The 26,822-nt window shown below is 38.9% G+C and overlaps 2 long non-coding RNA genes across 2 annotated transcripts in view; both read left to right on the forward strand.

Moving 5' to 3' along the window:
• LOC110483364 (uncharacterized) overlaps positions 1-3,215 on the forward strand; it is a 42,950-nt gene extending 39,735 nt beyond the window's left edge. Inside the window, exon 5 of the long non-coding RNA XR_013340803.1 lies at positions 3,197-3,215. This is a non-coding gene — a long non-coding RNA (uncharacterized LOC110483364). The remainder of the gene's footprint in view (positions 1-3,196) is intronic.
• Positions 1-26,822, forward strand: part of LOC144247117 (uncharacterized) — a 273,256-nt gene that overhangs the window by 154,518 nt on the left and 91,916 nt on the right. The window lies entirely within an intron of this gene.

Genomic DNA, 26,822 nt, shown 5'->3' on the forward strand with positions numbered 1-26,822 from the left:
GTGGAGGCAACAGCCTGAAGGGGCCCAAAGAGATTAAAAAATCTGCAGAGGTCAAGGTGTGCATATCTCTGTCTGTCTGTCTATCTATCTATCTATCTATCTATCTATCTATCTATCTATCTATCTATCATCTATCTATCTACCTATCTCTAAACACACATGTTTTTCAAGGTGCATACTGTCTGGTTATCAAAGCATCTCCCAGCTGGTTCTATTTATCCCACATTTACACTCTCCAGTATTGTATGAAATGACAGCAGAAAAAAAAAAAAACAACAAACCTTTAAATAAGCAAACAACAAAAGAAAGAAAAGAAGATGGGAAGAGAGGATAAAAGACAGAGTATAACCAGAGAGGATGACTTGCACAAACTGCATCCAACCTGTTTCTCTTAATTTCTACTTATACCCTTACTCTATTCATCTGGATTCTATAGAAATTATGTTTGGGATCTATTTCAGTTGACAAGAGGAGAGCTTTTCTTATCCAGATAGTTGTGTTTACACTGTACTTGAATATTATAAAACCTCCTTCATGATCCAGACACTTTTGTACAAAAGGTATCTATAAGCAAAGCAATCACAACTTTCAGAGATACATTTTGTATAATTGTGATTGTGTAAGTTGTATAATTGTGATTGATCCTTGTCATAATTCTCTGTTTCCTAGAATTATAGGGGCATAACCACCTTTGCACTCTTTTTTTAACATAAGCTGAAATGTTTATCTGGGTGCATTTTAAACCTGTATTTGTAGGTAGCTAAATATGCATAAGACGTTGGCAAATAAATATCAGTGTTCTGCGTACAGATAGGACTCTTGTACACATGATTTGACAGGAGGGTCTACCACACAGTTAAGGCATGTTAGATAGGAACAAAGGGAGGAAAAAAAAAAGTCTGATTCCTAAATTCCTTTGAGTGTCTTCTGAACGTAATGACAGCCTCACTGGCCTGTAAGGACCAAAAACCTGCCAGGGAGACCTCCAGAGACAACACTTACTTCATCCCCTGTCATTTTGAACAGTCCTTTATTTTTGTAATTTCTGGATACCACAGAGACCCCTATTGCTCTTTGCTCCCTGTCCCACTGTCTGCCTTTTAATTTGCAGTCATCTGTGCCAACCCAGCTAAATTCCTGCTTGACATAGCTGAAACTTGGTTGCAACAGCAGGTTCTCGGAAATGCCCAAGACAATGGACAAATGCCCCAATTCTCTCAGCATCTGTGCTAACCTTGAAACTCTACCTGGTAGGCACAGTGCAATCAAAAACTAATCAGTGAAATTAAGCTGAGATTTGGTCTTGGGAGCTAATAGGAGAAAAAAAAAGATGACTGTGCAAATATAGTCGGACTTTCAAGGGGGAAGATGCACAAAGCTATCCTTAATCACTACAATCTCAAAAGAGTAGTGATAGGAGTACCTGGCAAAGCCTGTCAGCATCTGTGCTAATCCAGTTAATTAGCTGGAAAGGACAAACTCCTCTGAAAGCAGCTATGTGATGGTCAGGCTGTCTTTATATTTCATTAGGATTATTGTTTTAAAGGTTGCAGGTAAAACGGTGCCTGTGTTCCTACAGAGCTTTCCTTTACACGCTGAAGTTGGAGCATGTCAGAGGGCATGTGGGGCTGGGAGGTAGTGTGGAGCAAAGAGCACCCAGACAACTTCCCAAGGAAGCAGCCTGATAGGGAGACTGGAGCTTCAGCTGCAACCCACGCAGTCTGTGTGATTTTCCTTTCTCTCCTTTACTGCCTTGCTCTTTCAGCAAGGAAAAAAAAAAAGAAAAAAAAGAAGGGAAAAGGCTGCAATGTGTCACAAAGGAACAGACTGGCAGACATCTGCCTCTTGCTTTATTTATTTATTTTTTTTTTACAAAAAGGAAAGGGTACAGAGCCAAATCTTCACTCCAGAGCCCCCAGTCCCTTAACAAACCAAATGGTGGCTGTTGGCAGGGTACTGACAGCTTGTTAATGAAGGAATTCTTGACAAAATGACAACCTGTGTGGGATGCTGTGTGAAGCTGAATCCTCCCACAAACCAGTACTAAGTAATTAGGTGGTGGTGAAAATAGCAACTAACTACTGTTGGGAAGAAAAGGAAAAGGGGAAAAAAAAAATCTCCTAAATTAATTATAAAAGCAGTTCTCATTTGAATAGTATCCCTGAGAAGACACAACAGTTTTCCCTGAACTTCCTGTGTCTCTCTCAGTGGGCCAAAGGGTGCATCCCAAAAGGCTGAGCCTGATGACTGTGAATTCAATGCTTTTATTCTCTGCAAACAGGATCAGCAAAGGAAGGACTAATGAAAACCAAACAAAAAGCTGTCCACTGGGGCTGCCCCTTTTGCTCCCCAAAATGGCCCTGTCTGGTTCACCTGACTCTGTTTTTCCCTTGATTTTTGTCTGATTGCTTCAGGCAGGTGTGCCTGTGTGTTGACAACTGCATTCGATTTTAAACCCCTGAGAGGAGGCTGGGTGAGGAACCAGCCAAAGCAGAGTGCTTGAGTTACAAGGTGGGTCTTGTAGAAAGCCACATTTTTAAGCAGTGCCTCAGCAACAGCAGCATCCATGTTCATGATCATGGCATCAGTACTAGGAGCTGGAGCATTGGCTAGTAGCAGCTGAAGCAAAATCTGTGACTTGTGGTAAAATTAGCTTTTTTACTTTGGTTCAATACAAAGATATGTGTCTTGAACAGCAGCTCATGATAATTTAGCTAAATATTTCAATAATATACAGCATAGGAGTTTGTACAAGAAGGAAATTGTATTGCTTTATAATGTTGATTTTTTTTTTTTTCCTCCCAGAGGCTGAAAACTTTGGATCAACTATAATGTGCAACAAGTAATTTAAACTAAAAAAAAAAAGGAAAAAGTCAGGGAACTTTGAGCCTTTTTCTCCCCTACATGAAAGCCAGCATTTTGAGAAATTCAGCTAACTACTGTTTTGTGTTCTTAGGGTGTTTGGTCTTTTCCCACCTTGTTTCTTGTAATGACATTTACTTTCTACAGCTGTATTTTTACATAAACAATACAGATGGAAATGAATGTTTAAGTTTTAAAATAATGTGGAGAAATGAAGAATTTGCAGACTTTGAAGACACTCAAAGAACTTTATCTACAAAAAGAACTACTTTATCTCAAAGAACTTTAACTTATCTACATTTTCAATTCCTTGTGACTTTTTTTTTTTTAACAGGCCTCACTGATTTTCTTGTATCTCATCTATTACTCAGGTAAGTTTGCCCCCATTTGTGGCTATTGTAGTCAAGCTCTGTTTTAACATTATGAAAGCTATCAACAAATAGTTTCCTAAGGAATTGTTCATTGATTCTTGAATTAGATGAGTAATGAAAGACCTATATGTTTAATTATATTAAATTTTTTTAGAAGGACTAGAGATTGACTTAGTTCTGGTTTACTCCATGAGGTCAAGAACAGACATATGAAAGAACACTTTAAAGGTTAAAGGCTTCACTTTAGAGGGAGCTGTGAAGACATCTAACATTTCAATAACCTGTTGTACCAGGGAGAGGTAAAAGCCAGGTCAGGGATGTTTTATTTTTTCCAAGTATACAGATAGAGCTATTGAAAAATTGTTTATGCTGCAAGTAGACAAATTTGTTTTGCCTGTATTGTGTGGCTTAAATTACTGATGATTTTTTTGAATGACTTCTCGCCCTGCTCAATTTTTAAAGAAAGCAAAACAGTTTTTGATCTTGGATAATTACATTGCTCAGTAGCTTTGGCAAATTAAGGATAGGACATAAATGAATGTTTTAGAATTTGACAGTCAGTATCTTTTGTGATGTGAAAAAGCACATAAACACTGATGATGAAATTTTGGCCCATCCAAATTTATGAATGCATGTTAGCATTGGCTAATAGAATCTTGCTTTAAACAGATGAAAAAATGTGACTGAAATTCATTTGGGTTTCATTTCTGGCATTTGGATTAAAGCTTTTGGAGGTGTTCTTATGATATCAGGATCAAGAAATTACTCTAGAAAACTATTATGCTGTGAACAAAGTAAATAAATTCATTGGTGTCATTAAAAGTGCAGATTGTGAGGTCCTTTCTTCTTGGGAGGATTTACTCCATGTTCTGGCCCCTAGAAAGGGCCACAGGATGGTACCAATCAAAGGAAAATATATGCAAATGCAAACAAAACAAGGCTTGTCAGATGCTGACTATATTAAAAAAGTAAATATTGCAAAATTAGTTACAGAACTTATTAAAATCCAGACTGGGCTGTAGAGAATAATCTTTCCTTTGTGCCAGTGCATACAAGGTGCTGTAATAAACTTTCCCACAAATGGGAAGGCAAATGTATATAACCCCTTTGTGCTTGTGGTGGCAGTTTAGGGCTGGCTGGGTGATACTGAATCAGGAAGTTAATTTACAGTGAACAGGATTGCTTGTGTTACTGTGCTCCTGGGGTCAGGTTTGTTGCTTGTAGACTCAGAGTCAAATATTAATGCTACCACTGATTTGAAATTCTCAGTTCTCAGGGAGATGCTGTGATCTGTTCTATTCATAGATCTTGACCTCCCATGTTTGGTGTCTGTGGAGGAAGTGGAGCTAGCATTGGCTTTAGTAGAAACTGCTCTCTTGTAGAATAGGTAAGAAGTAGCACTCATCATTGCTACAGAAGGTGACTGTGAGTGGGGCTTGCTCCCCTGACATGCTAAATAGAACACATACTTTATGACAAGCACTTTGCAGGGCTCAGCCTCAGCAATGCTCAGTCTTTTGTTGTATCAAACACTCAGAGAGGAGCCAGAGAACTTCTTGGTCCAGGGCTATTTGTCCAGAAGTAATATGAAATGTAAGTAAATTCCAAATAACTGCATTAGTGAGACAGCTGGAACATTGTCAGCAGAGACATACTTGTGCAAGCAATGTGGACTATGCTGAATTTGTATGGCATTTGTTCAGCTGCTGAACAAGAATGTGATGTGATGAGATCTCTATCACACTTCCATTTGTTTTAATAAATCTGTATATTTATTGTGCTAACTGAAATAAAGGGAGAAGGTTTTTCAAAGCCTGACAAAGTCTGCCTATTAGTACGCCTTATGCAGGAACTTTTGTTATGCTCAGGTGCTCAGAAAGGCATCCAAGGTGCAGCACAGCAATTATAATCTTCAAAGACCTTTCTACATTGCAGAATCACGGAGTCTTCTGAGTTGAAAGGAGCCCACAAGGATCATCAAATCCAACTCTTAAGTGAATGACCCATACAGTGACTGAACCCACAACCTTGATGTTATAAGCACCACGTTCTAACCAACTGTGCTAATCATCTCATGGATGAGGAAATGTATATCGCTTTGCATTTAAGGAGCATGCTGTTAGATTTCATGTGGAGTAACAATAACCAGTTGAAATGGTAGTGCCTTAAACATGCTTGTTTTTGTGCCATTGCAAAATTAAGTTTAATATTTGCAAACTGGTTATGTAAACTCACATTCTGTCTAATGAGTAGTAAATATTATGATTCTTTCAGAGCAACTGAGTGTCCATATTTTTTTCCTATTTCATGGGATCAGCCAGGGCTACAGAATACTTGACAATTTTGCAAATGAAATTGCTCAAATAAGGGCTGAGGTAAGGCCAAGGCAGCTCTGTTTCAGTGACTGATTTTGAAACTCTTCCCCTGACATTTGTCCTGTAAAGAACCAGGAAAATGTAGTGCCAGTGTGTAGCACTTTTGTGTATCCTACACATTCAGCATCAGATCTTGACTTGTCCACAATTGTGTTTGTTATGGCTTCGCAGTCAGTTGAGTTCTCTTTGTGAAGGCTGACAACCATGTGTCTGAATTCCAGCCTGTGATTTGAGTCTGTTTAAATCTAATATTTTCTGTACTATACATAAGGAAAAGAGCAGCACTCAGTTAGCAGCCTCTTTCCCCTCAGCATTGTTTAGAGACTCTGCAGGAAGAGCATTTGTGAATTTTAGAGCAGAACTCTGCTTTCTCTGCTTTGATTGTGTGAACCAGGGAAAAATTCCAGTAACATCAAGTTGCCTCTTTCCTCACCAGCCAGCACCAAAGCAATTGCTTTCCCACCAGTGCTTACCAATTCCAACAGCTGGTGATGGCCGAGAAAATTGTAACCCAGTATCTGTCCTTCCTGTACCACAGCTATTTATTTCCCCACCACTTAGCCTCAGAATGGACTATACAGTGCCACATGTGGTGACAACCTGATCCTTGACAGTGGTTATCCTGACATAGTCCAGATGCCACCATGAGGCAGAGCACTGTCTCAGTGAAAGCAGATTTAACTATTGTGTAGAAGTACATTGAGGAATGATACATATGAAGGAAGCTGCACCAGAAATGTGCCTATTTGGCAATACTTTAAACAACTTCCAGAAGAGTAATGGCCCTGTGTTAAATTGCTGTTATACTGTTTGAAATAATGTACAAAGAAAAATTGAGAAACTTAAAAGCAAGGGGAAAGAGTCAAGAAGACTGCAATTAAACGATGGGAATTTTTTGAGTCCCAGGCATATATTCAGCTTAGTTTGTCAGACCCTGATGCTTGATTATTATTATTTAAAGTGAAATGTATGTTAGCTTGTTCACTTTATTTATTCACTTTAATCATGTCACAGCTCCCTCCACTCCAGGGCATTGCTGGTAGACAGTTGATTCAGAATTTGGAAAAATTTTATCCCAGAAATGGATTAATAGCTATAGATCTTGTTCAGGTGTCATTTCATAGCTGTAGATTCTCTGATCTACATTCTAGGCTAACAGAAACAAAACTTTTTTATTGGGCAGTAATATATAATTTGAAAAACAGATGTTGCTGCATTGCTATTAGGATCAGAACTAGGGCTAGGAGATGTTTGCTCTGTCTCAGTAGCAAGCTATCAATATTCTCAGCAGCATTATTAGTATTTATTGAAAATCTTTTGTAAAGCACTGCAAGTTTGCACAGAGGTAATTTACATCACATAATTAGGATGCCTAAAACCATATACAGAAGGATAGGTGCTAGTAGTGCTAAGTACTTGATTGTATTATATTGCAATGCTATTCTTGGGGGATTATAGCATTTTCTGTCAATGCTGATTGCATGGCAACAAAACAAGGATTTTTTACACACATTTCTGTGTCTGGCAGTTTACAAGTTCTAGGTTGTGTCTCCAAATTAGCCTGCACAGTCTAGGTGATAATGTCCAGCAAAGCAACACGCAAATGACAATGCCACAAAATATAGAATCACTTGTTTTGCATGAGCTATTCTCTTTGTGCATAGAAATGGTTTTATAAAGCATCCATATATAACCTAGTCAACTTGCTTTTACCAGTATGCAGTTTTGAAACACATTATTGTCAAATTCAGCCACATTTAGCAGTATTTATTGATTGTATCTTATCATAAGACAGTCTTCCCCATTTTAAGGAATTGTTCCATTGGGTGAACTGTGAAAAGATCTGGATATTACCAAACTGGTTTTCTGTCTACACAGACAAATTTTAATTTCAGTTCCATATACTGTGAAACCTGCTATTTGTTCAATAGGAAGATGTAGGTCTGTATGCTACATGCAATTTTAGCATATGTTTAGGTTTAGATTGGATCTTGAGCCACAGAGTTGTGGCATCAATCAAGTTGGTGTCAATCAGCCCTTAAATTCATGTTGTGTTAGAGCCCTAATCAGTACTGTGAGCCTTTTACAAACCTCACAGAATTCACTGTAGCTGTCTGACCCATTCAGTGGTCCTGGTAAGCATCTACTCAGCTTCTAACTGAGCTTTTCAGCTAAGGCATAGGTCTGACCATGCCACAGGTCTGTGTCTTCTCAGAAGGGGAAGCTGGTAGCACTACACATTGAGGAATTTGTTTGCTGCTTCCTTAGTGCACATTAAGGAGTGACATCTGTGCAACAGTTTATCTGCTGCACATGAGGAGTAATTTCCTGCATGCGAATGAGATGCTGAGGGGAGACAAGATGACACAGCACTGGGTACCCCTGCAGTAGGGAGAGCATAGAGTGCATTTCTCCTTACGTGAGAGCTGTTAAAGGTTATGAAAGTCTCTAAGCCCCCTCCTCCTGCTTCTTCCTTAAGTAGTCACATGGAGGCAATGCAAAACATGGTGTTGTGCCTGACAGAAAAATGTTGCTAGGTCAGGCATGGGGATGATGCTCTCCAGGGCTACAGTTTCACGAAGAGCTAATCTTCTACAGAGATTCAGAAGCATTAGTAAGTGGGCCAATCAATACCAAATCCATTTTTCATCATTCATTCATAGGAAGAAAAGGAATGTCTAACTTAATCATTCCTTACAGAATATAAACAGGCACCTTCTCAGCCCATGAGAAAAATAATTCACTAAATGCCAAGATAATGTTTCTAAACAACTGACTGGACCAAAGGTGATATTTAATTGATTATGTGTTAAATATTCTCTCTCCCTGTCTCTGACATAGCACTCCCTCATATACACAGAGTGAAAATACCCAGACAGTAGGCTGAACAATTTTCTCCTTGTTGCCATAGAAATTTCATGTGATTATCCAGTTCTGTGGCTGGATTGCTTCTAGAGACTCAGAGTTTGATCCTTTTCACTTAAATTATGTAAATCAGGCACAGCTCTGCTGATCTCAAGAATTTGTAGAACTAATGTAAATAAGAGGAAAGTTAGTGCAATAATAGTGATTATTTTCTTCCTTTGTTATTTTTTAACTAAGTGAAAGAAGTGATTGAATTTTACACATAATGAAAAACACATTTGTTATGGAAAAGTTCAAAATCCTGGGTGGACTGTTACACTATTTTAGGATTTTTGTTAATTGCTGCCAAAGTCATTAGAGTAGGACTTGGGTACTGCTCTAACTCATAGTACAGTTGTATCATTCACAGAAAAATTTACATTTGAATATGGGAAAAAAACTGGTAAGAGGGAAAACTAGAAGAACTAGAAGCATTTTATCAAAGCAACTTGCCTGGAGTCACAGACAGACCAAAGGTATGGTAGGAGCAGGTGTCCTGTCTCTCTTGGCCCCATGCTACCACACAATGCTTGTGAGTGTGAGAACAATCCAGCAGGTAACAAGAAGGCAACACTTCATTAGTCAGTTTGCCTATACCAATATGCATCTGTCAGGTCTAGTTTGTAGGCTAATATCCAACTGGGCATCCCAATAAACAGCCTATGACTATGACATCCAGCTGTGTTCTGCTGGTGTTGTGTTGAATTAATCAGGGTATGGCTCTGTGTTCTTTGTGGGAAAGGAAAGCTGCGGGAGTGGAAACAAATGAGACCGAGCTTCTTTTATGCCAAGCTTATGTATTTGTAACAGTGCATTTGACCCTTTCTCTGGGCACCTCACAGCTCTGCAAGTGTCTGCCCACCTCCTGCAACAAACCACTTGCAGTCCTTGCCTGGGAGGGGAACTCAGTGGGCAGCGGAGAGGGATATGCTCTGGTGGAGATGCTCAGGGTCTGAGGCTCCCTCTAGGTCCAGCTCTACCATCAGGAGTTTGAGTTGGCTTGGGACAGCCCTGGCACAGCAAGTCTCAGACCTGGTGGTGTACTGAGATTCCAGCTCAGGCTTGGACAAGTGCACCATCAACATCACATATCAGAGTCCTGTGGCTTCACCCTTGCCTGGAAAAGCTCATTCCAGTGTAAATAAGAGAGTGCCTGAGAACAGCTGTGTTGGGGATCTGCAAATTCCAAGGATTTGTTGTTTGTACATGTAATTATGCACACATAGTTTCAAATATGTTAATTTTGGCTCGTTCCTGGCCTCCAACGTGGGGAACATTGAGTGTGTGATAGTTCCTGGAATTCAGTGTTGATTGTGCGTTGGAAGCAGTCACCTCCGAGGGCAGTGAGGCACATGGCACACATCAAGACGTAAGTTGTTGTTTCTTTGAGCAGCATTAGTCTCCCATCTGTAAGCTGATTAGGCTCCCAAGTGCTAATGCTGATGGGATGGCAGTAGCAGGGATATGAGCCACTGTTAACAGGAACCTTAAGTGGATCATGGACAAATTGACATCAATCTCCATGGCCTACAAAAGCCTGGATCTACAGACACATGTTTTCCAGCAAAAAGTTCCTTACCAGATAACCATTCTCCAGGGATATTTTCTTTCTCTATTGGATACTTATATTAATGGGGAGAAAGATTTGCCATATTACCTTTCCTATATCTTTCATAGAAACAGGAATTTCTAACATCAGGGCATAGGTGGTAATAGGCACCTTCTTTGTGCACTGTTGTTATTACTTGCCTTTGTCTATAAAAGGGATCCTGTACTATTTGTACTCTGCTCTTGCCTGGCAATAATTTCACAGAATTGATGGCTGAATGCCTGTCAATAATACTGCTCATAGATATTAATGCACTTCAAAGTCATTAAGATGCAGTCACCCCTGAATGAGCTTATGTTCTATAGCCACGCTATTGGAAGCACTATGGATTTTCACATTTGGACCATCTGTAAATACAGCAGCTCCATGACTCATGTATTTTTTTTTTCCCTATTTGAACTCAGAGAAAAATTAATCTGGCCCATCTGCAGCTGGACTTCTTTAGAAAATCTGATTGCCTTCCAGACACCAGCCATCCATGCTCCAGGGATGCCAGACTTTCCACATGCTAATTAACTGAGGACAGAAGAAATCATCACAAACATTCCCATCTTTGTGCCTGCAGCTGTAAATTCAGAATTAAAGTAATTGGGGAGAAATAATGTTGTGAAGTGTCACAGAAGATTTGCAATGTCCAGTGCTTTTGAAGGAATTAGCTATGCCTATAACCATACGCTGAATATGATACCAAAATATAGTATTCACTTGTTTAGTGACTTCTTTTTCTGCCAAAAAAGCCCAGCAGAATTTGGGTCTAGAAAGCTTTTTCACAATTCAGATTAAAAGCTTGACTAGGGAATTACAGATAGAGGGGATAGAAGTCAGGTATGGACCTTGTGTTAAACTAAGCCACTGAGAGATGTTAGCAGTGTGAGATGTGCCAGGAGAAATGACAGAGGCGTGAGGCTCAGCTGCCAAATAAGGAAATCTAAATGAGCAATACTCGAACTCCATAGATTTATGTTATACCAGCTGCCTGAAAGATACAAATGTTAGCTATTCAAGAGGAACCACATGCAGTAAAGACTTACATATTAAGAATATTGTGAGACTGGTAAATGTTGCATGCAAATGGGAAGGTAAAGGATAGCTCAATGATGAATACACTATTGTTAGCTCTTATCTTTTACTGAAAGTCTAAAGATATGTGCTAATTTCCACTAATCCTTGGTGCTATTATAGAAGAATCTCAGATTGCATAGTAAAAAACTAAAACAGTGGGGGAAAAATCCTAAAAACATGATTTAAAACATTTCCCATCCAGAAGATGAATGAAAGGAACTCAGCATTTTTTCTTTACTACAAGATTTGCCCTTCAATAAAAGTGGAAATAACTCCTTAGCTGCAGGATTTCACTTATCACAGTGGCTCTAAACTGTCTGTGGACTCCCATTTACACCCACCCTGATTTCCCAACAGAAATCTTTGTGGGGGATGAGTATATTCAGGACAGTTACAAATCCCATTAGTCAGTCAGAGTCTTTCAATTACCTGTAGTGGTCCTTGTATCAGTAATGTGAGCAGTAAAAACAAGTTAGAAATGTCCATTCCAGTGTCTGGCTACACCAAAAACTTATAGCATTTTTCTGCAGCAGCAAGTCCAACCCCAGTGACTGTTCTAGTTTTATCTGTTCCACTGAGCATAATAGGAGTGTGAAAAAAAAAGCAGTTAGGAAAATGTCTTCTCATTTTCTGTCTTCTAAGTATTTAGGCATGTCTGCATCACTGTCAGTCAAATGCTAGATGCCTCAGTAATGAATTAGAATTCAGCATCCCCTGAGTATTCCGCTCTGAACAGTTAAAAAAAAATCATTTTAAAAGACTGACAGATTGAGAGCAAAAGTAATCCCAGAAGTTTTGTATCCACTTGACTTGTGATTCAAATCCTGAGTGTCTAGGTATTTTAGACAGAACTTGCAATGATTTTCATCCTTGTAGTTCCTGGCTCCTTGGGAATGTGTTACCAAACAACCTCCTGTTGCATGGTTACACTGGTAAATGTGTGTGGTATCCCAAGGCTGGAAAGGCAGCAAAGCTAGAAAACTTCAGATGGAATCTGGAATATTTCTGTTTACTGATACAGTGAGCCAGAGCACTCTACAAATATGTAGCAATGGGATCAGCAATCCATGAGAGGTGGCAGAAAACAGTCAAATTTTTAATGACAATCAGCAAGATCAATGTAGTGCTGGAAATGAAGTCCACAAAATCTGTAGACAGGTGTTTGTGAAAGGCAGCACTGGTTGGCTTTCTTTTGAGAGGGAAGACCTGGTGACTCTTGGGAATTTGTGGATCCCCAGCCTTATCTGTTACAATACAATACAAATCAGCTGAAGAACAACATCTTTGCTTACTGCTGGCTCCTGCTGGGTTTCTACTGGGAAATCTGGTAAAGTAAAAACAGTTTAACCAGCTTTCTATGAAGACTGAGTAAAATACCTAAAGATTAATTTATTTGACTATTTATATCTATTTTTATTTCTCATGTTGTAATTCTGAATGTTAATGAAATCTTACTGTGCAAAACCAGTTCCTCTGCAGCTGTTTTAGGACCTGGGGTACTACAACAATATATTGAGGCTGGTTTTACTATATAAACTAAAAGACTTGTACATGGGAGGACAATCTGAACCACATGCAAGTAACCAGTGAAAGAGTGTCAGAGTCTGGCTCTACAGGATACATCAAAAGGTGATCTTCTGGTTTCTGAAACAAGGGAGTTCAGGGGCCAGGCTGGCACATGCTGGATTTGCACCAACCCATATGCTCAGCTTCCAACTAGATATGAAAGAGAGACAGGGTCTCATCTTAGACTGGAGTCTGGATATGACACTGGCAGACATCAGCTGGCATCTGGCTAGGAAATTTGTTCCACAGTGTAGACAACATCGCTTATTGTAGCAATTAATTATGTGGGTTGTAAAGGTGCACATATAGTGCAGCTATTATTGTGGCTGATACTAAAAGTGCATCACTTGGCTTGGTGGCTAGCTTTTGTGCTTATGCTGCCAGAGACACTTAGTACACTCTGGTAAATTCCTGGGTGAGTTTTTTTTATTTACTACATATTCCTTGTTCAAATTCCTACTGGGAAGGGAGCCCTGGCAGAGTATCAGACTCAAATCTGCCTCCTTGTGATGATAGCAGTTTCATACTTCTGTATTTGTATTCCTTCCTAATAAAAAAGAAGACACTAAACTTTGTTTGGCTACAGCTCAGTTGCATGTTGATTCCTCATGTGGTATTTTAAATCTATTAAAAGGGAAGTGTAGGCTATATAAAATATGTGGAGAAGCCAAGAGACGTATGAGCATGTAAGTTATATGTTTCATTAGCAAGGTGCTTTTCCATGGTGCTACAGAGAGGAGGATGTGGGCATAAGGTGTCAAAGCTCTGTATTCCACAGGGACCAGCTGGAACTGGAGACAGGAACTTTGTTCCTCTTATAAACTGGTGTTTCCAGTTGCAGTGTTTTTCAGCAACAGTGTGTTTTCACAGAAAGCAAACTCTTTTCATTGAAAAATACCTGCGGTTCTAAAGTGTTACCAGCTATAAGTTCAATAAATGGTGCTCTCCATAGTTACTGCTGCAATTTGCCTCAGATAAGTGGCTATGTCTCACAGACACTTTGAATTTACTTTGTATGTGGCTTAAAAGAGATATGCAGACATAAAGTGGAAGCAAGTATGTATGCAGTTTCTGCCATCAGCTAAAGCTCTTCACTTAAATCATGTTTGTGCTCTCATACCTCAATGTTTCATTTGTGTTCATAAGGCTGATTCCCTGGACTGGGCCAGTGGTAGGGGCAGTCTATTAATCATTAAGTTAATTAACTGCATATCTTTTATGTTGCTGTGTATCAGGTTTGATTTGTCATTCATGTGATACTCAGAAATGTTTTTGATTAGGCTATGCCACCTCTGCATTTGGCTGTGACAGTGTGAATCTGTCTGATCAAGAAAAGGAGAAAAATATATGAGGTGATTAGTTCTTGGAATAGCTTCAGACTGATTTGTTTGAGTTTTGAACGTGTTGGTTCATAATGCACTGAGCAGACACAGCACTTTCAGAAAATTATTCATGCTACAGAGACTTTATACTTCTGTCCCAAGGGATGGGATGTTTAAACTGGGCCAGTCACATGATATAGTCAAGAGGATGTTAGTGAGGCTTAAGTCGTATGCCAAAAAAATAAATAAAATGAAATAATGTGAAAATATTATTTAAAGAGTTATATTGACTTGTTAGTGCATGCAAAGTGAATGCCTCTATTTGAAGTCTCATTGCAGCTGAGTAGACGCTGCAAACTGCAAGCTGACACCAAACTGCATCAGCCCCAGGACAGCAAATTCTTTTAGTAACTTTTTCAACCTACCCACTTTCTCCTTTTGGAGACTGGTCTTGAGTATATTCTTCAAGCAAATTTCACATTACTTCAAGCAAGTTTGATCAGCAGGTTTAGCACTGGATATGGCTCCAAGATGCCAAGAATGTTTCCTTAACACAGTGTAAGCAGGCAATTAGAGGACCTGACCCAGAGATCTGCACCATGACTCTGCTTTCCCTCAAGTCAAAGCAGACAAAGTTTAGTCTGGGTTTGTGTTTCTGCATATGTACAATTGATGTGGGTCTAGTTAGCTATTCATAAGTTCCAGAGTGTTTTGTCTAGCATTAAGAGAGCAACAATTAACATGCAATATGTGTAGGTGAGCAAGACATCTGATTAACTTTCTCCTCTGTTTCTGGATGAAAATGTGGAGATAATGGAAATAAAATGGCTTGTTAATGACTTTGGTAATGCAGTGTCTCTTAGAAGGATATTTAGAGTGGCATAACATAGTTGAGAAACAACTGAAATTGTGAGTTTTGGCAGTTACTACTCCATTTTAGCCACCAGCTATCTTTTCTGCAATTACAAATTGCCAGAGCAATAACTGTAGGCTCAGTTTAGCCCACATGAGTGCCCTGGCTGAGATACAGGAGCTCATGGCAAAACTCCCTTTGGCTTCAGCAGGGCTCTAATCTCTCCTTCGCTATACAGTTGCTGGAATCTCTAAATAGCCCATAATAATGTTTCTAAGCTTTTAAATGCAAAACAAGATATAATTAAGACTAGACTGAGGACTCACTCCTCAGATGTCTGTGCACACTTGGGCATGTGAATGAATAAGTAGTAGGTAGGCAAATATAATACTAGGATGGTCAAATTACTAATTGTGCCTTATACTGGTTTCCTACCTGAAAGAAATACTCAGATTTTAAGAACAGGTCTGCATCTGTTAGTTTCCTTTTAAACCTTTCAGAAACACACACATGCATTTCTTGCACTTACTGAACTGATCAATCTGCTTTCAAATTAGCAGTATTATTACCAAGGCCTTTTGTCACTCCTAAGAATGTGTAAAAGTGCCTTAAGCAAGTGAGATGTGCATCAGGTTTGACTGAGGTCTTGTTAAGGGTGTAGAGAGAAACAGTGGCTGTGGACAGTTGTGTTGTTCTCTGCCACAGTTGAAATAAAGGAAAACCTTACACAAGATTATTAAAATTTTCATTTTAAGCACAGGTTTATGTTACAGATTCATAACACCTCTGGGGAATTCTGTTGAGAGATTGCTTATGGGAAGACCTTTTACAAAAAAATCATTGTTTAGATTTACTTCTGCACTAACACAGAACTTTCTTTTAGTATGCTAACACCTTTATTGAGTGAAACCATTGTATAGAGGAAGTTCCTTAGCTCTCATTGGACTTTTTTCACTGGATGGTTGTCCTTCTCCCATGCTGCTGTCTGCAGGCTGGTCTGCCTATTTCTTCAGTAGCAGAAAAATATTTTCATATGCAGTATGGAGTGCATACACAGGACATTGTTTTTGCCAAAGTGCTACTCATGCTGTGGATGTCCTCAATAAATGAGGCAGGAGGCATTGATCAGGCTAGCAGAAAAAGAAGGCTAAGTGGAAAGAAAGGCATGGTTTTAGTCATGTCTGTGGCCCTGAACTCTTGTGTGAAGGATGGGCAAGAAGCCATTTACTAGTGGGTACTACATACGTAGGCAACTGTACACATGCAGCAGCAGTTATGTAGGATGAAAATGGCCCCGATATATCTGGAAGATTTTCCATGCAGAATTATGTTCTAATCTATTATTAGTCTCCACTATTAGCCTATTCTTATATAACTATCACATGTATATATAATCTTAATATTTTTCTGATCCTTATATAAACCTAGTAACAGTCTGCTGTTATGCTCTAGCAGCAGAGGCAAAAGGAGAAAGGGTCTCACAATTTTGTAGTTGTAGCAAATATTGGCTGTGTTAAAGACATATATTAAAGTACTCCTTTTTTACACTTGCATGTCTGATTCTGACATTTTGTATCTACAGTAGCAATGGAATGAATACGAAGAACAGGGCAGCATCTATTCAGTCTGGAAAAAAAAAAGGCAAGAGAGGTAAGGTAGACCACATCTTTTGCAGAATTCAGTGAGTGGTTTAGCTGTATCACGAGCTTCTCCATTGCTCTCTTTCCTCCTCCAAAAGTTCTTGGTGGTTTCAGCTCTGGGGTCTCTCATTGAGCTATAGTGTATTTTCTGTAAAGTCTCCTATTAGTAAGGATTTTTAGCCCTATTGTGAGCACCCAGGAGGGTGAAATTAAATGTAGATGACAACAGAGTGCTGAAACCCTGAAGAATTACAGTTTCAATTATGCAACTACAAACATGTATCAGAGGCATATTCCTAAAGCCCTCGGTTCCATCTGGGTCTCAAATGACTTTAAAACTCATGATTTCCTTACTCACTTGAAACCTGTCTTATTTCTGCTCATGGTCCATTCATTTTCGTGGGACAGCTATTAAAGACATTTAGTCTGGGAGGCATTAAGATTTGCTTTAGAAACATGAGCTAATATCACTGTTGGGAAATGGTCTGCCATTTCACACTCTCTGTCTCTAAATGACATCTGGTGCAAGTCCAGAGGCTGAAATTAGCAAGTACACTGCAGCTGCTTAAATAACCCAAATTAATTTTGGATGGTTTCTCCAGGAGTATAAAACTATGTGCATGATGAGCCAGCTACTTCTGAGACCTCCAGACACTGCTAGATCATAAACTTATAATAACAGATACGAAATATAATAAGAATTGCTATTATGGATGTTGACGTATCAATATGGATGACTATATCAACACTGGCAAGTATACCTAATAACTTATGTTTTGTATGGTATATGGCAAGGCTGAAATGAATGGAATTTACACAGGTCCATGCCAAAAAATAAACAAGCAATCACACAAAGTATAGGCTCAAACACACTTCTGGTAAGGCTAAAATAGCTAATGTTTCAGGAAGACAAGCATAACAAAACATTAGGTTTTAGTGACATAAAAGTAGATTGTTAGAGCAGAGTCTCTGGAGCAGTTCTCCAGCTTACCTCTTCTAGTGAAAAGCATAAACTTGGCAATTATGTATGAAGTATCCCACTAAGTTGTGCAAATTCCCATAGTGTGACCAGGCTGAAAGTCAAAGAGAGTGTCAGATGTTGGCTGTAGCCTTTCAACAAGATCCACATTATAAGTAACCACATAGCACAACCTATTAGACCTAAGGCAGAGCAAGGATGCCCTGGGCTCATGCTATTATTCTACGTTGCTAAGAATTTTAGGGAATATGTGGTACAGTTGAATAGAGTTTTGACCCTTTCTGGTATGCTGCTCATTACAGAAATGGGGATTAACAGAGAAGATTGTATCAAGCTAGTTATAAATTGCTGAAAGGGCTGTGAATAGTGGTCCAGAACTTCAATAGGCATAAATTGGCTCAGCTCAGTTCAATTTGGTGGACTATGCCTATTTTAAATCTGCTGAGATGCCAGCTCATTATATAGAAACCTGCATCTATATATAGATCATAGAGAGAAAAGGTTAAAATTTAAGATCACAGAAGCAAAGCATTAGTAGATAATACTACCTTTTTCCTTTTATTTTGAAGTCTCAAGGTCAAAATGACCTTTAAAGGCAAAAAGATGTTTGGGGTGCTAGGTGTGTGTGTTGCTGCAGAATAAATCCAATATTAGGAAGGTAGTGCACTTGTATTTCTTTGTATTGGAATTTTAATTTTAGTGCACTTTTATAAAAGATATAAAAACTTAATGTGTCTGACAATTAAAAAAAAAACAAAACAAACAACCACAACCAGCAACAAGAAATATCTAACCAGTTAAAACTCTTATATATTTATAACAGTGTTCTTGCCCTATTTCAGACACAGTCTGGACTTTTCCTTGCTATCTTTGCTCTTCAGACATCTCAGCTCAAACTAAAACTTTATTTATACACAGAAAATGATAAAAAAGGAAAAAAAAAATGGGCCGTCTCCTTTCTGCAAAGAAGGGAGTGGTGCTGGAGGTTTGGTGATGCTGAGCAGTGAGGGAATGGTCACTGCAAAGCTACTTCATGATAAACAAATCCCTTTCAACCTGAGGGAAAAATCATCCAGCTTTTGCCAGGAGGGCAAGTAAGTGCTGTCCTACAATGAGTCAATGAGTTCTGCTGGAGAGGCTTGAGGGAGGCAGCAGCTGGGAGATGTGAGTAGCTTCAGCCAAACATTCCCTCTGCCTGCTTCCCTTCCTGCCTCTTGGGAATGTGTGACTGGGTAACTCCAGCTTTGAAGCTGGTTTTATTGGTACAGGCAGCAACCACACTCAAAGTGGGGTTTACCATGCATGCTGCTGAGGGGATCAGGAAAGAGACAAGCCCTGAAAAGAAAAAAAAAAAGAATTTTGTGGAGCTGTAGGTTTTTTGTGAGTTTAGGCATCACTCTGGCTTTTGAGAAGAAAGCTGACTGGCTGATATGGTCCTGGTGTTTTGATGTATTTTCTGATAGAGTTCAATAACAAAAAGCCCAGACACACATAGGTGGATTCATTTTGCCCTTGGACTGGAATAAGTCAGGTGCAGTGGCATTACATCAAAGCCACACTGGTATAATTAGAATTGGAACAGGGTTCGTTTAGCACTGTGATGCTGTGAAAAATGTTCTTTTGCATAACCCTTCTCACTATTCCTTTTTTTTTTTTTTTTTTAATGCTACAAAAGAAGCCGTATCTGATGTTTGGCTAAAGACTTCCTATTTTCAGACTCTGTTGTCCATTGCTTACGACTTTAGCCCTTCAGGCTTAAATTCTCCGTGCTGTCTCTGTCTCAGGCTTAATGCTTTTATGAAGAATGCAGCAGAGGAAGGTGAAACAGCCACAGAATGCAATTTGGAGGAAACACATTGCTTTGCCCCAGAACACCTTCCCCTTTCCCCCAGCTCTCTGATTTAAAAGCCAAAATCCCTGGTGGCACAAATAAGCCCCAGTGGACCCCATAATAGCTGTGCTAGGACAGGTGCTTCCCTCCCTGCAGGGCTGTGCAGTGGAGGGGCTCAGCCCTGGGCTCTGTGCCACTGCCTATGATACTGAGGAAACTTCACTAAACAGCCTGTTAAAAAAAATGTTAAGGCTGCAAGGTTAATCACTCAAGACCCATGAGATACCATTATCAGCCTTTACAAATAGGAATTGTTTGGGTAGAAATCCTTTTCCACATACCTTGCTAACCAAATAGCCGCTTTTTCAGGATTTCCTTCCAGCCAGGCTCACACATGGCTGTGGGGCTGTGCTCAGGGCTCCCCAGCCCAACCCCGCTCCCTGTGTGCCGTGCCTGCTTCTTCAGAGACATGTCAGGGCTTTCAGGGTTGTGTCTAAATACTTTTGAGTATGAACTGCTTGCTGCTCATGAAGGTCTGGAGAGGTGAGGTAGTGCCTCTGCCCTAATGCTGGAGAACAGAGGCCTGAAATTAGAGAGTATTTAAATGTTTTTAATACAATATATTGTACTATGTCCCTTTAAGTATATGCTAATGTTAGATACCAATTCTGAAAGTCCAGACTGTTTACATTGTAGACTTTATAGAAATGTGTCCTTACTACTATTTATTATTGTTAATTAGTTAATTTCAGACCTGGCTGATTATGGGTTCTGCAAATCTGCTGAGATATTAAAATATGTACCTAGAATACAAATACAATGATCGTGTAGGTACATGCACTAGCTAACTCTTTGAGCAATGTGGCCAGAATCACACGGAAATGCTTTGGCAGGTGCAAAGTAGGTGTAGATTCAGGTTCATTCCCCCCATAGCTGAATGTAGATTTTACAGGCATGTGGTTTCCTGGTGAGGCAACTGTTCAGACTTGGTATAGCAAATACCTCCAAATGTTGGGTGCATGTCTCATTTTGAGAAGCTCTTATCCAGAGCTATTGTCCTCTTATTTCTCTGTTTACTTAAAGCCCTCTACAGCTGGGAAAGAGTTAATATCTTGTTTTATAAGCATGTTGCTTATAAACATGTCCTTACTGTGGCTCTGTTGGAAAAGAAACCATTTTGGATGAACAAAAATGTAGTTCCAGATTTACAATAAACTTTCGCATCAAACATTTCTGAAAAGCACTCAAAGGTATATACCTTGTTTTTGATGTACTGAAATTTCAAATTTGCGCTCTGTGGTGAAGTTCTCCAAATTATTTATATTCTGTGGTCTTGACTGCAGTGGTATCTCTATGTGCATGCATATGTGTATATATATATATATATATATATATATATATATATATATATATATATGGTCATCTATAGCTAAGAAACCATATAATGGAAGTTATATTTAATTCTTTATTTATAAAATGTGAAAGTAGCTTTTGAGCCCAAATATTCATTAGTTGAAGCACTGGAAATAAGTTGTAATATTTCCCCTTTTCTGACTCTTGAATTCTCTTACTTAGACAAGAAGTGATTTCTATGAATAGGGAATGCTTTTAATCTACTATGATCAAGTGATAGGTGGTAAAAACTGGTAGCATATACATCATCTTTATTGTACTATTTAAGCAAAACTGGCATGTTTCTTGGACTTTTCTTTAGCTGTTTTTTTCCCCTGTTATTCAACCAGTAGGAATGCCATTTTTTAGTATTGTAAGATAAATTATTATATTGGTTGGATGAACAAGCATCAGGGCCTTAATTAAAGAATGAAGGTTATAGAATTATATTTGTACAGAAAATACATTCCTTTTAAACAATGAAACTATTTAATATTTGAGCTGTAATAAACCGTATTTTTTACTTGAATGCTGTGTCCTATTAGAGTTAGATAAAAACAGCAGTAATCTCTGATTCTTCACAGTGTGATTTCATAAGAGATAAAATTTATGTATTACTGGAAAATATTACAAGTGGGAAATTTATTGAGTTGTCAGTATAATAAGCACACTGAGCATAAAGTCTGAGGCTTTTTCCAATTATGCATGAAATTAATGTAGCAGAACTCTGTGCAAGACCTTACTGAAAATTAAGGTGATGGTTATCTTGAACACGGTTAATGGCACTTGCTCCCATTTTCTCATGGATTTCTCCCTCACACTCACTAGCACAATGCCCAGGTGCTCTGGCTGGGACATGTGCCACATGGAAGATGAGGGATTCCAGCTGCTGAGCCCTCATTGCACCTTTGGGGTTCCTGTTCTTGGTGGCAACAACTGCTTTTTTGCACAGGTCTGTCATACCTTTTTGGAATGAGTGGTTGCATCTTATTAAGAAGCTCACCGCAGGGTTTCAAAGTGATTTCTTCTCCTTCTGGAGAAGAAAACCATATTGGAGCCATGCTTCCTCTTCTAATGCTTAACAACAATGAGGCCCTCAGTTTAAAGAGAGCTGCAGCCTGGCTGCAGGTGTAGCATCTATAACAAGGATGGAGGAAAAAGCAGATGATGTGCATGGTTAATTTGGAGCAGCTGCTTCAATCCAGCTGTGCTCATAAATACACATATAATTGTGGTCTGGTACCTCCAGCAACACAAAGTTGCTGTATTACAGTGTGTCAGAGGTGACATTCCACCTCATTTTGCCAGATGTCCAGTGTAAAACCGGTCCCTTATTCAGTGTCATGACAATTTAACAAGGTGTAGGGAAAGATTAGCAGGTAACTAAAGTGGAAAATTGCAGTATGCAGGGGGGTCATGAAGGAGTTATCAGATCTTCCAGCAAATCCACACTTGTGGCTTCAGGCAGTACGATGTATTCTGTATTGCTCCAGAGCAAATTCAGTAAAGAAAGGCAGATGTCCTGACACATTTTTTTCAGGCTGCTCTCTTGAAAAGCTAAGGTTTGCCAAGTGCTGCAATATACTTGGATGAGATGTGGATGCACAGTGGAACAGAAAATGTTAATATTATTGATTTGAAATAATAAACTATGTTTTTGAATTCCTCCTGTTTCAGGAGGCATTCCTGAGGGACTGGATGACAGGGACATTATTAAACTGGCAGCATGCCTTTTGAGATGAGAAATTACACATTTGATTCTATCATTTGTATAAAGAAAAACAAAAATCTCTGCAAGGTCCTCAGAGATGGAAGTGGAAGGGAGAGGTCATTGGTGTTGTTATAGATGGGCCATTCCTATTAAATGAAGTAAAAAAGAATATAAGTTTTTATTGCAATGGGTCTGACAGAGTTTCCTTTATAGAAAATGATGTGGCTTGACACAATGTAACCTGATATAATGTGATGTGACGTTATAAATGAGAGGTACCATGGTTAGTTGTAATGTATAATTTGACACAATACGTGTGCTATGCATGAGCTGGCAGAAAGTGTGCTGTGGTTCACTGAGTACCCAAATTGCTTTCAAATGACAAGCTTGCTATGTCATGGTGCACCAAAAGTAAGCTGGCAGTAGTTCAGTGATTCAGTGACTAAAAAACTGTAGGCACATACATGCTTTTTTTTTGAGTTTTGGGCTGATGCATAGCACAGGTGCTGAGATAAGGTGACAGAAAATACAAATTGGCATGTGAAAAAGATCTGTGCTACTATTAGTGTGGCTTTTGTTTTCTGCCATGTGTTTGGAGAGACCCAGGCTGGTCTGAACACTACACCACTGCTCAGCTAGTTGGAATATGATGAAGTGCAAAGATTACCTTTGAATCAGTGAGCCCAAGTGCCTGCGCTCTGATTATTCCAACTGCCTCCAGATTGATAAGAGCATGTTGTTGAATGTTCATGAATTTTCTGGTAAATTCTGCCTTTTGATCAGGGAAAGCATGGGAGTAGTCAGAGGTGAACTAATATGTAATTTTTTTGTCAGCATCAGCATTGTTGAGAACAAAAACAATTCTTTATTACTTTTAAAAATCCGCACAAGAGAGAAATATCTCTATAGGCTGGCAGTCTTCCTCCCTTCTGGAAATGGTGAGTGACACAGGGGATATTCCCAGGTTCACACACCTTGATTTCTTTCCTAGAGGCTAGGGCATTCCCATCAGCCCCACACCAGGAGTCCTGCTTTGTAGAGGTAGTCATAGAGGATTTCTGAACTGGCCAGAGTCTTTGCATCTCTGGATCTTTCCTTAGGTCATCTGGCCTCCAAAGACCTCTGGCTAATTTGCTGTGCCAGCAGCCATGCACAGTTTTCATGTTGGATGACATAACACTTTATTATTATTATTATTATTATTATTATTAGTAGTAGTAGTAGTAGTAGTAATAGTAGTAGTAGTAGTACACAAAATACACAAATGATTTTTTGCTGTCTCTATTCAAGACATTTAGGAAAAAATCCTCAAATCCCTCTGCTTGCCTTTTCAGACATGTGATTGGATATTCTATAAATGTAGAATGCACATTTTCTTGGCTTCTCTGGAGAATAAGTGCATTGTTTTAAAAGTTGTAATTATGAAGCTGTAGTATTAAATAAAACTTTAATTATTTCAATTCAAATATTTTCCAAGGTAACAAACATTCAAGAAATGAAAATGTTCTTTTTCTCACTGCCTTGTCCAATGCTGGGTGACTGGATTTCTGCCCATCCTGTGATGATATGTATTCATCATGCATATTGCAGCAGAGGCTTCTCTGCAGGCAGAGGTGTGGAAAATCAGAAACAATCTGTGACACAGTTTTTGATGGGTATAAACTGTCACAATTCTGTGAGTTTGGTGGCCAATTTCAATGCTCTCAGTTTTCTTGGCCCTGGTTTCAAAAATGTAATTTTGTTTGATGAGATGGATAATTTTCAACATCCTTCTCCCTCTCACCTGTGTTTTTTAGGTCTAGAGAGATAAGAGGTGCCATGTATATAATTTCTGAACCATGTGCTCTGTTTTCTAACCTCTTGATTGCACTTTGATCCAGTCTCTTCCTTCATTCTGACTATGTTAACATTTGGCAAAAGCAGAAACAAGTAGGATCTAGTGCATTTGCCCAACGAGCTGCTGTGTTGTAGAACCACTGCTGTGCAGGAGACACAGAGGCACAGCTCCTGCAGAGCTGAGCACTTGGCCAAGGACACATCAGAGGATCTGGGTAGAGATTTGCCAAGACATGCAGAAAAAAAATCATGGTAGAGTCAGAAAAAATGCTTTGGTTTCAAATCAGAAAGCTGAGTTGTGTGCCAGAGTTGACTCCATTAGCTCCTGTGAAAGAAGAAAAGCAGATAAAGCATAGGTGAGTTTGTAAGGAAAACCTAAAAACAAACAAGTGCACAAAACCAACTAGTAGTCAAACCAACTAGTAGTCAAACAACGACAAACCCAAAGTGCTGTCTCTAAGCTTAGTTATACTTGCTTAACAATTGTGAGGACTAAGGAGAGCTGTGGGTCGTCTCCTTTTGTGCTCTCTTTGTCTTTTCAGACTTTTCAGCTACTGCTCTTAAGTTCTTCATCTCTGTGGTGGAGGCTTTTTTTTGATTTTATTTGTTCAAGTTTTGAACATTTTGCAAATGTTCCTAGCTATTGACACACTTGGCACAAGAAATCTACCTGGGAGCACAAAAAATATCTTCTCAGTCAGCACCAGGACCTGCTGGAGTTTGGACAAGGGAGGGTACTTGTGGTGCTGCTCAGACTAGCTGGGCTAGGACTTTGCCTCTGTTTCCATAGAAATCGCCCTGTCTCCATAACTAAGGGAATGGTCCTTGGGATCTGCGGGCATCCACACCTCCAGGTGACACCCTTCAAAATTAGCCTGACAAAGGGTAAATGCTAGTACTAGAGTTTAAGAAGTAACAGATGTTATTTGAGAAATTAGGTCAAAACCAGCAAATGGTCATGGTGAAAAGATACATGTTTTAGAAATGTTAAAATTACTCATTTTGTAAAGATTAATTAATTAATTTCCCATTAATGGTCTTTCTTTTTATAATGTCCTTTAAAATTTTTGCTTTAAAATAACTTTTATCTTTCTAAAAAAACTTGACTTAGGCAGAACATGGAGGAAAGCAATATGCAAGATGGTCATATAATGCCCAAACAAAAATCTTTCACATCTATTGTAATTTTTCACTTTGACTGGAATGAATGTTTCCCATTTTGTTCAAGATCTTTTCCTCTTATTGCACTTCCCTACAAATTCATGCACATCCAAACTGTTTTTTTTTTGCTGCATTAGTCCCATTCTTGCTCAGACACATCCCATGATGTCTCCAGTGCTGCTGCTGCTTCTGAGGAGGGAGGATGGAGCTTGCTACTGGCTCAGGCAGTGCTGCCTTCTGTCATTGTTACCTAGCAGGACACATGAACTCTGCCAAACACCTTGACTCCATCCTCCTCCTTCTCTGCAGGAGAACTCAGAAGTCTTGTGTTAAGACTTTCAAGCTCTTTTGCTGTTTGTTTTTCATAAAGGCTAAAAATGAAAGAAGATTTAGCAGATAGTTGGAGGAAAGAAGGTGCTGTTTTAATTCCTCTGATTATAAAGGGGAAAAGAATGTATCTTTTATGCCTTTGAAGTTTAATTATATGATTAGATATTTTGCAAAAATTGAGTGTTAAAAAAAAAATCCAAACCTCAAAGAGAATGCCCTCTCATTTTAACTTCTGCTACTGTATGGTGTGAGTGACCTTGAAAGGTTCTGTGGCATTTCAGGGACAGTGAGCACCTACAGGGAATGAATTTGGGTAGATTTCTACTTGTTTCCTATGATGACCTAATTATTTAGAGTCAGTTCATCTGGAATTGAAAGCTGTGTGAAAAGCCTGGCCTCTGAGTGAGGTTCAGAACCCGTGCAGCACTTGTCTTAGAATTGCCATGTGGCCAGAGTGTTGAACTTGGTTATTTTGTCATCTTACATTGTGAAATATTTTAACAAAGGAATGAGAAATTACTTAAAGCCATTATCATATTTTAAAAAGGAGGTTTGCAAGTTTTACTTCCCAACAAGAAACCATGGAAAAAAAACCCAACAAAATGCAGAATACTAAAGTGAAAATTTCTATAATGAGATTTTTTTCTCTGTGCTCATTTGATACCGAAAAGTTAACATCAGGACCTGGTGACAATCAGTTTTAGTTTTAAAGGATGAGGAATAAGGAGAATTGGAATTTTGTCTTATGTGCTCCTTGACTTTGATACACTGTAGTAGGGGACAAGTAATACAGTGTTTTGTACTCATAAAAGTAAATGTGTATATTGTTCTTCAGAAAGACTGGAAAATATAAGTGTAATTAAACCAGCTATCCTTTTTAAATGTTCAGACTGATGCTATCTATTGATACTTGTATATTCTGACACAGAAGCAAAAGACACTGAAAGATTATTTGTTTTTCTTGCTGCTACCTGTAAAACCTTGTTTCAAATATTACCAGTATGCATTTTCATGGTGT

This window comes from Lonchura striata, chromosome 1, assembly GCF_046129695.1.
Source record: "Lonchura striata isolate bLonStr1 chromosome 1, bLonStr1.mat, whole genome shotgun sequence".
NCBI classification, from domain to species: domain Eukaryota; kingdom Metazoa; phylum Chordata; class Aves; order Passeriformes; family Estrildidae; genus Lonchura; species Lonchura striata.